The sequence below is a fragment of the Caretta caretta genome, chromosome 8, assembly GCF_965140235.1.
Source record: "Caretta caretta isolate rCarCar2 chromosome 8, rCarCar1.hap1, whole genome shotgun sequence".
Lineage (NCBI taxonomy): Eukaryota > Metazoa > Chordata > Testudines > Cheloniidae > Caretta > Caretta caretta.
In genome coordinates, this window is record NC_134213.1 from 4,774,057 (window position 1) to 4,785,569 (window position 11,513).

Sequence of the window (11,513 nt, forward strand, 5' to 3'; positions counted from 1 at the left end):
ATGTGGGTATGAACAGCCTCTCTCTGTGTATGTATAGTCATATGCATACACAGATAATTACTGTGGGGAACAAGGGACTTTTCAGAGTCTGAAGAGTTAATCCCCTGTGTTTTATAGGGGTGGAAACTCCATTAGTGTTAATGTGGCAAGTCAAAGGAAACCTTTTTGCTGATTTCAAACGAAACATGGACAAAACCAAATCACTGGCCCCTCTGCTTGTGCAGGGGGATAAATAACCTTCTTTCAGCAAAGCCAAGAGAAGCGAGATCAAAAAGCCGGGCACATTTTAATGAGGAAAAACACCTCTGTAATAACGACTGTGCTGGGACCACAGAGCGCCGGCAGTGTGTGACCCGAAGGGCCGCGCGGCTGTCTGCAAAGGCTGCTGGGACTCTCCACAAAGCCTCTGCTAACGACAAGCACTGAGAAACACCACGATCAGACGGCTCCTGGCGCCCACGCTGCTGCCTAGACCCAGCAGCATGGGGGTGCAGTCCTACGTGTCCCTTCCCGCAGGCAACTGGCCTTTCCCCTTGAATCAGGGCCCTGTGCAGTCCACACACAGCCCCCAGATTACTGTGTAATTAGAGGCCTCAGGCCTCTCTCATTACACCAGCTTGACGCTACGTAACCTCATTGATTCCCATGCAGTTATTCCTGATTTACACCAGTGTCAGTAAGAGACGAATCAGCCCCTGCACCTAGTTTGAGACTGTCAAAGCATCAAAAGCTCAAACAGTTTGCCTGGGCATTTTACCCTTTATTTATTTGCTTATTTAGTGGGCTGCCAATCCAAAGGCCTCTGCCCCTTGTGGAAGCTAGCCAGGCCCCTTCCATCCCCCCCAAAAGTGAACATGCGGAATGGGGAACATGACAGAGAAAGATGCTGAGCTCCTCCTTGCAAGGAAAGAGCTGCCTGGGTGCCATTGTTCATCTCTCTCTGGAGATCCTACATCGCTCCCAGAGAGAGCATGCCTCACACTCCGCTCTGGAAGCCAGTCTGAGGGCTGCTCTGATTTTGCCTCCTTGTGCATAAGGGACCTGAGTGACATTTCTCTGAAGGATACGTGCAACCTGCCCCACCCTATCATACTCACCCAGGCAAGACTCCTGGTGAAGCCCATGGGAGTTTGACCTGGGGAAGAACTGAAGGATTAGGCCCGACAGTGATGGGGTTTCCTGAGTGCGCTTGGGTCCTGATTCAGCTAAGCACTGCTGCATGTGCTTTTAGGCCCATCCCCAACCAGCACAGCACTTAGGCACATGCTTAAGGCCCCCTGATAGACTTCAATGGAACTAAGGTGTGTGCTTAAAGTCAGGCCCATGCTTAAGTGCTGTGCTGAACTGGGGAGGAGAGTCAACCCGTGGCGTTAACCCCGAGTGTCCTGCCTAACTTGCTCAGGTGAGAAGTCTTATGGGGGATGACAACACAGCAAAGAAAACCCCATGGCAGCAACTCTCAGAGCCCAGGTCAGCTGGCTCAGGCTCACGCTACGGGGCTAAAAAGAGCCATGTGGACAGACGTTCGGGCTTGAGCTGAAGCCAAGCTCAGACACTCCCCGCCTCATTGAGTCGCGGAGCCCAAGCACCAGCCCCAGCCTGAACGCCTGCACGGCTATTTTTAGCCCAGTGGCTCAAGCCCAAGTCACTCTGAGACCTGCCGCTGCAGGGTTTTTTGGCTCTGCAGATGTCCCGTTAGCTCACTGGCTTCCCCTCAGAGCCTGCACGGCACCACGGGAGTGAGATTCCTTGTGGGATCTGGAAAAGAAGGAAGTTACCTCTCTGCTTCCATGCGGCACAGACACTACATGCTGTTATGATCCAGGACTCTCCAATGCTGGAGACTAGCTCTCCCCTTCCGGCACTGCGCAGAGGGTGAAATACAAACCCTGGCCCAGGCCATTTTCACAAGCTTAAACCCTGCTTTAGTCACCGATGCTTAGCAAGAGCCTGACGTCGGATTCCCCCCCCCCTCCCCCCCGCCCCTCGTTTTACGCGCACGCACATGTGGTGATTGGAGGGCTGTTTCTGAGGCCTAGCTGCGCACACGGGTTTGGGGCCCAATCCTGCATTCCTTGTGTATTCCAAAGTGCCATCCAAATCAATGTCAGTGTGGAGGGGCCTGTGGGAGACAGGACCGCACCCGAGTTATTGGAAGGCTGCTCATGACCAGGAACACCAGGCCAGGTGCGCTTTTGCTCTTGAGAGCTGAGCTGAAAGCAACCTGCTTTCGATTTAAAACTACACCTGTGCTCTGGGGCGCTCACAGTGGGTTGTGAGAGTTCTTTGGGTTATGTCCCCGGGAGCTGGCCGATTTCAAACTCAGTGTACAGCAAACCCATGGGCTTGTACACTAAAATGCCGTATGGAGGATTATCCCCATGGCTGCAGAACAGAGCCATTTACAATCCAATAATCAGGTCCATTTCCACTTCCTCAGTGGTGAGAGAGGGTAAGTGGTTCATAGATTTTAAGGCCAGGAGGAATCATGATGTCCATCTAATTTGACCTTCTGTGTAGCACAGACCAGAGATCCCTGCATCAAACTCAGCAATCTGTGGTTGAACTAGAGCATAACAGGGAGCATCCAGCTACACCAGTACTGATCCTCCAGGCAGGGAGGGCGGGATCACATGGCAGAGAAAAGGGTGCCAGGTGGGGGGCACAGAGAGAGGAAGGGGCCAAGGGACATGGAGGTGGCAGGGGAAACAGGAGGGTATGAGATGTGGGGACCTGCCGAAGGGTACAGAAAAGGCTGCAGGGAAGGACAGAGTCTTTCATCCATATGAAAAAGTTGAAACACTTAAAATATTTTCAATATAACACTTGAAATGCTCAGTTTTCCACCAGGATAAAAGCCAAATCTCATCCCCTCCCATAGTATAACCCCCCCCCCCATTTCCCCTCCAAACCTCACACCATTCACCCACATCCACCTGAGTATAACTACCCCCATCAGACCTCAGCCCCAGGGAGAACTACCCCCTGTGCCCCCTTTCCCCCTCACCTGCTGGGCGTAACTACCTCCCTGCCCCCCACCTGCAGATATAACTGCTTCCGCCTTACGCCACACCTCATCCCCTTCACTCCTCCCAGTATAACTGTCCCCACAACCCCTCCACACCTGCTACAGACCTGCTAGGGGTTTTAGGAGGGGAGCCCCACTTTGGCGGGCCTCGTAAATTGCCTGGCTGGGTTTCCTCCTGCAAACCTTGGACACCAGCTTGATTTAAAATGCTGGTGACTCAAGAAAAAAAAAAACTAGGGAAATTCCCAAACAAACATCTTCATTAGAGAAGAGCTTGGGTTGAAACTGAGTTTCAATGGAGCTCAGATAACTCCTTAAAACCCCCTCTCACCGCTCTAAGGAGTTAAAAGTCTGCAAATGAACAGCTATGGGATCTAAACAGTTTGCCTCTGCCATGTGATCCACCCACGATGCCCCTCCAGCTGAGTAGGAACTTGGCCAAGATCATGAGTGGTGAAGCAAATCACAGGTGCAACCTCTCACCTAGGTATCGTGTCCACAGGCGGTGGGCTGTATATTTACTAGGGCTGTCAAGTGATTACAAAAAATTAATCGCGATTAGTCGCACTGTTAAACAATAATATCAATTTTCATGAGAAAGAGCTCGCACTACAGGACTTGTATGAGGAGAACTGAAAAATACTGTTTCTTTTGTTTATCATTTTTACAGTGCAAATATTTGTAATGAAAAATAATAATATAAAGTGAGCAGTGTAGACTTTGTATTCTGTGTTGTAATTGAAACCAATAGGTTAGAAAATGTAGAAAAACATTCACAAATATTGAATACATTTCAATTGGCATTCTATCGTTTAACAGTGCAATTAAAACTGCGATGAATCACAATTCATTTTTTTAATCGCGATTAACTGTTTTGAGTTAATCGTGTGAGGTAACTGCCATTAATCGACAGCCCTAATACTTACATATGGCTTCTGAAACACACCACTGGCTGGCCAGTGACATACAGGGGAGTAAGGCAACCTTTTCTCTGAGGGGGGGGGGTTAGAGCTAAAAAACGAATAAAGTAACAGCTGTTACTATTGCTTTCCTGAGTTTTGTGCCATAACTACATTTGTCCACTTTTAATAGAGTGAGATAAAGGAGCTTGTTCCAAACTCAGTGTTTCCTTTGTTAATGTAATCCCAATATTATTAATTATTATTATTATTCCCGCCCCCACCCCCAGCATCTACATCCATGATATAAGAAGTTAGAGCAAGGCCAGCCTAACGCTGAGGAAACATGGAAGCCAAGAGGGAGACCTCACTAGTTCTGTAGCTCATCCCGAGTGAGCTGACTCTGCGTTAGTATTATTTATTACTCAGATTACTGAAGTGCCATGGGGTCCTCATTATAGACAAGAGCCGCAGCATGCTAGGCCCTGTACAAACAGCATTGTGCAGGCTGGCCTTGCGTTACTCTCTCTCATGCGGAATGGACTGACTGGCCTTCAGCAGGGACCTGTCCAGCCCTCTTCAGCCACAGGGAGAGTCACTGTGAAGTGCTACCTTTGAATATGGGCAGTCGAGGAACATAGAGAGAACCTCAGAGGCGCCCTCGCCGTCAAAAGAGCATCTTGTTAGTCTCACCATGTGTTTCACATGACTGCTGGCCCGTTACTGTCCTACGCACAGCAAATGCCTCTAGAGGTGTATGTAAGGAAGACGAGTAGCAGATGCACATTTCATGCATCACCCAGGGACTCATCTCTGCATTCATGGGGCTTGGCTCATCTATGAATTGTGTCTTCTTTTTCCTTTGCATTCTTCCCCTCTCCTTCTGCAAGCTGCTTGTTGTTGTTCTAGGTATTTATGGACCTGTTTATCTGATCTCAAGGGAGCCTATTCTTATCTCAGAAGCAGCAAGGGAAGGGTTAAACCAGACAGCCCCTAGACAGCATGGAGCCAAATAAAATACCAATCTGACATAAAAAGAAAATACACTCAGGAGTGAAAAAGGTAAATGAAGGCAAAACCTGAAATTACCAGGGAATGTTTTGCATTTCTGAGTGAACCAATTCCATGGCTCCCTCCGAGGGCTGGGCCTGCACAGGGGACACAAGCAAACATGTTTCACTTTCCCCTGGTGTCCTATAGAAACTACAGAACCTACCTTGTCACTGGAGCCAGGGGAAAAACCCAGACCGGTACAGTAATGTGAGCAGCAGCCCTGGGACTGAAGACAGGTCAGCCTGCGACCACGTGGAGTCAGCACACGCGCTCAGTGGACGTGCACTTGAGGAGATCTCATGAACACGAGTAGCAGCTGCCTGCATCAAGGGCACAAGAGCCTGTCAAAGTGAATGAGAAGGATGGATGGACACACACACGTAAAGAGAAAAAACATTCTTTAGAGTGCCACATCAGCTGTGAAAGCCCATCCACCCAGCTGTCCCCACGTTATGATGACAATAGTACAGGATTATTTTACACAGCACCTAGAGGCTCCAGCTAAGAGCAGGGCTCCACTGTGTTTGGCGCTGATCAAACACACACAGTACCTGCCCTGAAGAGTCTACAAAACCTAACAGAAAATGTGGGAGGGGAAACTGAGGCACAGAGGGGGGGTGTGACTTGCTCAAGGTCCTTCAGCAGGCCAGTGGTAGAACTGGGGACTAGAACACCAGGTCCTGAGACTCCCAAGCCAGTGCTCTATCCACTGGACCGCACTGCCTCTCAAAAATGGCATTAATTTTCATTGGCAGCTCAGGGATAGCGGCCAAGGATGGAAAATGCCACAGAGAGCGAGTATCATCTCTGCCCTTGCTGGGGTTCCCAAGCTCTTTATGGGAAAGATTGCATTAATTCAACCCATGCCCTGCTACCTAGTCTGTGGCCCTACACAATCCGACTCCAGAATGGCCAGGCCAGCACAAAAGACTGTAGGTTCTTAAGGGCAGGCTATCCTGTTGTTCTCTCTTCGTCCAGCACAAGGAAGTCCTGCTCCAAGAGTGGAGCTTTGAGGTGTTACTGCAATAGAAATAAATCAACAACATACATAACAAACGCCCCTCTGGCTCCGGAGTGGGACTGGATCTGCAAAGCTGGGGCCCAGGCTGCACTGTTCCAGCCTGGGGAGATCTCAGGGCCAGGCTATCTGGGTGTAGAGGACTCTCAGACTCCCCCTCTTTGGGGAAATTGATCCGATGACTAGAGGCAAAGGCAAATTCAGAGACAGCATCCTCTCCCCAGGCCTGAGCCGAGAGGGAATGGGAAGGTGGATCCCTGGCCAGATAGGTTTGGGGTCCCTGGCACTGCCAGCCCTCCCTATTCCTCCTCCCCTTCCTAACAGCCCTTGTTTACCTTCTCTTAAGGAAGTGCCTGACAGTTCTTGTCATTTAAGGTGGCCCCAGCCCTGTGGATCGCTCCTTCGGGGAGGGTAATTGGGCCACAATTTGTTTTCGATGTCAAGATGGCGTCAAAGATAAGACAAAAATCTCTAGGTTTTGGGGCTAAAGAGACAGGAGAAATCCTGACCTAGGGCTGACCTCAGAGTAATGGCCACAAACCCCAGCGAGTAACACTGCAGGTGAAAGATTTACTGCCAGGGGAGACTTTTGATCCCGTCCCAGAACTCAGAGCCCCTCAGTCCTCCTGTTAGCTCCCAAATCAAACTAGTCTCCCATGCACCACCTCCAGAGGTAACCCTGCCTCTCATCTCTTTCCCCTCCCAAAGACCTGCACCCCTACACCCCAAACCAGTGTGCCCTCCCTGTGCACCCCAGTCAGACCCCTGCATAGCCAGGGCTTTTACCTGTGCATTGCAGAACTTCCTCCTCCACCCCTGCAAATTGCCCTAGGCTGGTACATTGGCAGGGTTGGGAGACCTGGAAAAGAAAAGTTAGCTAGGTCAATCCTTCGGACTGTCCTTCAGGCCATGAGGACTTTATGCTCTATAAAGACACCACAGTGGCAAGTCACTTGGTGTTTGGTATTTTTCTTAAAGCCCCAGCTCCAGGAGTCATGTGAGAACATCAGGTTCCATTAAGAAAAGGGCAAGCTTCCTCCTCCTGGAGAGAAAGCTGGAAAATAAGAGCTCACAAGACTCAGACAGCAGGGGGCAAAGATCCAACATTTATTTTAAAAAATATCCTGATTTTTCTATGCTTGAGGTTGGCTGTGTGCATCTTCAGCCACACCCAGTTAGGGCTTTAAATACAGATGTGAATTCATATTACTCAGGGAAGCATCTGCAGGACAGAGGAAATAAAACAGCACTTGAATCCCAGGGGCAGGGTATGTGTGTGTGTGTCTCACTCTCACTCCTGGATTCCAAAGACCATTTTCTGAAGTGATCAGACAAACTCCTCTTTAGCTCCATGGCCATTTGAGAGGAAACCCCTCCACCCAGGCAGAGCTGCCGCAGCACCAGGATCTGGCAGAGCCCTAGGCTGTCTGGGCTTTGTTGAGCAGAGGTCTTGTTTGCAAGCTGCACAATAAATGTTTTGTGTTCATCTTGAATCAAAGCTCCCTGCCCTGGCAGCTGGGAACGTCCCCCGTAGAACTTTATAGCAATGACTGGTCCACAGAAGGCAGCTCCCCAGGAGCTCAGAGGTTAGAGCCCCAGTAATGCAACGAGAAACAAGCATTCTGCATGTGGTGTGCAGACATCGCTTCGCGCTTAAGGCGTTTGTATGAGCTCTGCTTTATTTTGTGTCAGGTTCCAACCTGACGTGCCCCACCCAGACTCTGTCTGGGGTGCTCAGCCCTTGAAGGCACAGTCCCCAATACCACAAGTGAGTAAGTTGCCTCAGAGGCAAGAGTCGGCCTCTCAGTAGCAAATGAGAGATGACAGGTAGGGTGGGGCTAGGCCACGAAGCCTTCTGAAAGCTTTTGTTTGATGTGATAAAGAAAGGGGAGCCATTGGAGGGATTGAAAGAAAGGGACGACAGGGTCAAAAAAATGGGCTAGAATTTATCCCTATTTTACAGGTGGGGAAACCAAGACACAAAGAAGGGAAGGGACTTGCCTAAGATCACACAGGGCGTCAGTGGCAAGGCCAGGGATAGAACCCAGGAATCCTGGTTTCTATTGATGCACCTTTAACCACTAGCCCCCATTTCCTTTTCTGAGGTTGAAATTGGCAACCCTCTTCTACAGACACAATCACGCTGACATACACCCACCTTGCGCATGCTGGCATCACCAAACTCCTGCAATGCAGCGAATACAATCGTAGGACCTTAGCATGGGCAATGCGGCTCATTTCCAGTCTTGCATTACACATGTAACTTCAGGGTTTTTAATAACTATATAGATCATGTGGCAGTGGACGTGTGTGTACAACACAGAGTTGGGAAAGGAGATACACTAAACAGCTCTGGAGAAACATGAATACCTCCAACACACAGCGTGTCATGTGCAAGTATTTGCACACCAATGTTGTTAGAAATCGATTTTTCTTTTCCTGCAACAAAGCCCCTCCATTGTTTTCTCTCACATCTCAGTACGTTCCTCTGGTTAAGCTGTAGCATGGACGTAAGAGCAGGCGCATTGTTTTCTATACATCACCCATGTTTAGGTTACAGGACAGGAGAAATTGGACATGCATCTCGTGAGCTGGGAACACTCTGGCTGCTAGTCTGCTCAGTAGTTTAAACAGCCCTGATGGATGCTGCAGAGCTCAGGACATCCTGACAGAGGTGCTGCAAAACTGTAGCTCTTTGCTGTCCTGGAGTCTGCATGTGTCTGGACAGACCTGGATCTCATTGTTTGTTCAGCGCTAAACAGCAACAAAGGGATGGGTTCTGCTGCAGAAACTGGAGGGACAGGCCCCAAGAGACCTGCAATTCCAACTGACAAGCAAGACAATCCAGGCCTAAAATGGACTGGAAGCTGGGAATGAAGCATGGAGTGAGGTTATTATTTATTCTAGTTGCAAGTGTGATGGTATATTTACTGAAGTGGGTTAATGCCGGGACCTGCAAAGTGAAAACGTGCTTATGCCCGTCTGAGTCTTTGTGAGGGATACAGAGACCTGGAAGGTTATTTGTCTTAAAGGTTTCTTTTTTTTTTTAATTGCATTTTAATTTTGGGAATTCAGTTCTTGGCCACCCTGGAAGACTCCATGGTGACCAGAGAGCTAGTGGAATTATGGCATCGCTGGTGGCTGAAAGCTGAGGTCTGAGCGGTGAAAGGGAATTTGAAGCTGCAGCTACCCTGCTAAAACCTTCCATGACACTTGGTTTGCCAGCTGTTAGCAGCTGTAGTGTTCTGAACAGGTTGATTTAACTGCTGGAGCCCCACTGCTTTCACCAAAGCTGACAACCAGTGAAGCTACAGCAGGGGTGGATTACAGGTCTCATGGTGTCAGTGCAGATGTCAGACTCTTTTGACTGTGTATTTGTTGACACACATTTTGCTCAAATGCCTAAAGAATCCTGTGGAGAAAGGAGGCTCGTGTTAAGTGGCAGGTTTCCTAGCCCCCACTGCGACACCCAGTAAGTCATCCAGCAAAGAACCAGCCTGGAGATTTCTAAGGCTAAAAACCAGGCCACCCAGGGTCACCCAGCTGGTCAGTGGCAGAGGCAGGACTAGACTGCAGGTCTCTGAAATGCCAGTCCAATGCCCTCTGCATCTTAGGGAGTTTAATTCTAGTAGCAGTAATAGAAACGCCAGTTTGAAATTTCATTAGGCAGGTAGGATTTTTAGCCGAATGAGCATACCCAGCTGCTGGTCCTCCGGCACAAACCAACAGTGACCAGGAAAGATTTTTAACGGAGCCTCCTGGAGTTTCCACTTGGGCTAATAGACTCTGCAGAGTGAGTGGCCCTCCTCCCTTAATAGCAAAGCAGAGCTGGGAAGTTACTTCTTGCCAGGCCAGTTTCTCCCCCAGCCCAAATGCAGAGGGTGGCTGGGGTGCATGAATGCTCACTGCTGGGCACGCAGTGTTGGGCAGTGCTGGCTCCACTACATTCTCCTGCCTTCCCCTTCCCCCCCCCCCCCCCAGGTGCCCTATGGGTCGGGGGAGGGCTGGGCCTTGGCAGTGCCTGACAGCCGTAATGTGTACTTTGGAAAGCAGCACCAAGCGGGGGTCGGGGTTGCTCAGGGCTCACTGCCAGGGTGATGGGCTGTTGGCTTCCTTCCCTCTGGACAGGCAAATCAGTTGGTAAAACTCAGACTCCAAAGTGAATTTATGAGCAAGCTGGCTGCAAGAGCTTTGGACACAGCCCACCTCTTTCCAACCCCCCACCCCATTAATTATGGGCTGGCTGGGCAAAGGGGTCAAGACAAAGAGGATACCCGGATGACTTTCATGAACACTGCCCATTTGAACCCGCTCCGGGGTTTGTTACTCCATGTTCAGGTCCTCAGTGCTGCCCCAGTCTCAATGGTACCTGAGCCCCTGATGGCTTACAGGATGCTCTCGGATCATTTGGATCAAGCCAGACATAGCACATCAAGGGGGGAACAGTTGTGGTCTCAACTCAGGGCAACAGAAAGAGCTAACCCATCTCAGACAGTCCCATGGATGCTGCCATAGGATTTAGTGCCCTTTTTGTTTCACATTCCATCTTTCTTGGAGGGCACATCCTGCATTCGCCTTATGTCTCCTCTTTATACAGGTCCCGTCGATCTACCCCGATTGCCTATGCTGGAAGTTTCATTTCCACCTTGACCCTCTCTGTTTATGCTGCTGCATTGATCACACAAAGCCTCCAGGGACATAGCAGGGGGCACGCCCTGGAAAACAGTTTTCACACAAAGCTATTCTAGGGGTTCTTGTTACTTAGGGAAGAAGCCAATCCTACCTGCTGGGATGATAGAGATACGGTATCCGCTTCAGCTCTTGGACAAGTGAGATTAAGTGCTGGCAAGGCTGGTTAGTCATCACTTATTACATGCGTTGGATAGAAAAATAAAATAAAATAAAATAAAATAAAACAGCTGAGGCTGTTACTAAATACCCAGCCTGTCTGATAATGGACTGAGTCCATAAAACATAATCCATTAAATTCCCATTTACATTTTCCCCCACTCTGCTGATCTGCCCTTTATAATGGAGAGGCAGAGAGAATCAAAGCCTGGTTTATATCAAACTTTGTGGAAAGGGTGGGGGAAAAGACTCCAGCACGGTGCAGAGTATTGTACATGTTCAATTTCATTCTCAACACGGCAGTATAAAAAACAACCCCCTCTTTATGATATCCACATCCCCTAATACAGCATAATCCCACTTCCTGTATCTGACAAGTACAACCAGCTCAGAGCGAGGAGCCATCTTTGTGACAGGAATATGGCTCTGGTCCCTGGAACAGCTGTGGATAGTATTCTCTCTCCAAGCAGCAAATGACCTCATCAGCAGTGCAGCTGCAGCTGACTGAGCATTGCCTGCTGAAATCTTGTCATCTGTGTTATTTAGGGAACACTGCCGCCCTATGGTGACAGAGAGGATACAATGAACAGTGGCTCTAAATTTATGTCTAATCCGCTGCTCACTCATGGTTCCAAGCTGGCATGTGAAGAAAACGTGGTGACCCTCT

At 49.4% G+C, this 11,513-nt stretch overlaps 1 long non-coding RNA gene across 1 annotated transcript; it reads right to left on the reverse strand.

Annotated features, from left to right (window-relative positions):
* Nucleotides 1–5,149: 5,149 nt before the first annotated feature.
* Nucleotides 5,150–11,290, reverse strand: LOC142073068 (uncharacterized). The gene is made up of 3 exons (XR_012669757.1): nucleotides 10,782–11,290; nucleotides 6,785–6,857; nucleotides 5,150–5,321 (listed from the first exon to the last, which is right to left on the reverse strand). It is a non-coding gene; the product is annotated as an uncharacterized LOC142073068 (long non-coding RNA).
* Nucleotides 11,291–11,513: the final 223 nt, after the last annotated feature.